The sequence below is a fragment of the Morone saxatilis genome, unplaced genomic scaffold (assembly GCF_004916995.1).
Source record: "Morone saxatilis isolate NCDOM2014 unplaced genomic scaffold, NCSU_SB_2.0 Contig1, whole genome shotgun sequence".
Lineage (NCBI taxonomy): Eukaryota > Metazoa > Chordata > Actinopteri > Moronidae > Morone > Morone saxatilis.
In genome coordinates, this window is record NW_023339651.1 from 955,117 (window position 1) to 955,991 (window position 875).

An 875-nucleotide genomic window follows, 5' to 3' on the forward strand; every position below is an offset into this window, starting at 1 on the left:
TAAAGTATATTTTTTTCAGCTTTTATGCCTTTATTTGATAGGACAGCTGGAGACAGACAGGAAAGGGGAGCAGAGGGAAGGGATGACACGCAGCACAGGGCTGCAGGTCGGATTCGAACCATGGGTCGTTGCAGCAAGGACTCAGCCTTGGTACGTGGGTCTACCGTGGGACTACCCACTGAGCTAACCAGGCGCCCGACCTGACTAGGTTTACTGGCAAATTCATCTGAATGCCATGGCATGCTGAGTTGCCCAGCTATCATCACTATTTTTGGAGAAAAACTGAGTACAAAACCTGTGGAATCAAAGGTTTTCACACATGCAGGTTGGATACAGAAGGCACAATTATGTCACCTCATTCGAAGAAATGTAGATACATTATCTAGTGTAGGTACACAGTGTTCTTCAGGGTCAAAGAACAACCATCCTCTTTACCTGTACCCAGCCCCTAAACCCTCCAAAGCAAAAGCTACCGAGCATGGTTTGGGCAATGCCAAGCAGCAACCTCGATGGTTGGCAATTCAGATCAACACAGAAGTGCAAAAAACTGCAATTCCCTGAAGCAGAAATAAACATTTTTACAGTCTGGTACATTAAATAGGTTAGGGTATTGCTAATTTCCTCGTTCATGACAACTATACAGGGGTGACTTTTTATATAACTCACCCCGTTTTAATTATATTAAGGCTTAAAGTTATGCATAATTAGGGCATGGCTGCTTTGAGTGACAGGTGTTGGTTTCAAAATAACCAGGCTTCATTCAGCCCGCCTCAGCTCCACCCACACTCTTTGCCCATTCTCAGATTAGCTGGGATCTGGCGGAGTCAGGACTGCCACGAGTGCCAGAGTCGACCACAATGAGCTTCACAACAGCT

The 875-nt window shown here is 45.6% G+C and overlaps 1 protein-coding gene across 1 annotated transcript in view; it reads right to left on the reverse strand.

The window, feature by feature from the left end:
• The window catches only part of grid1b (glutamate receptor, ionotropic, delta 1b), a 478,026-nt gene that overhangs the window by 223,084 nt on the left and 254,067 nt on the right, over window positions 1–875 (reverse strand). The window lies entirely within an intron of this gene.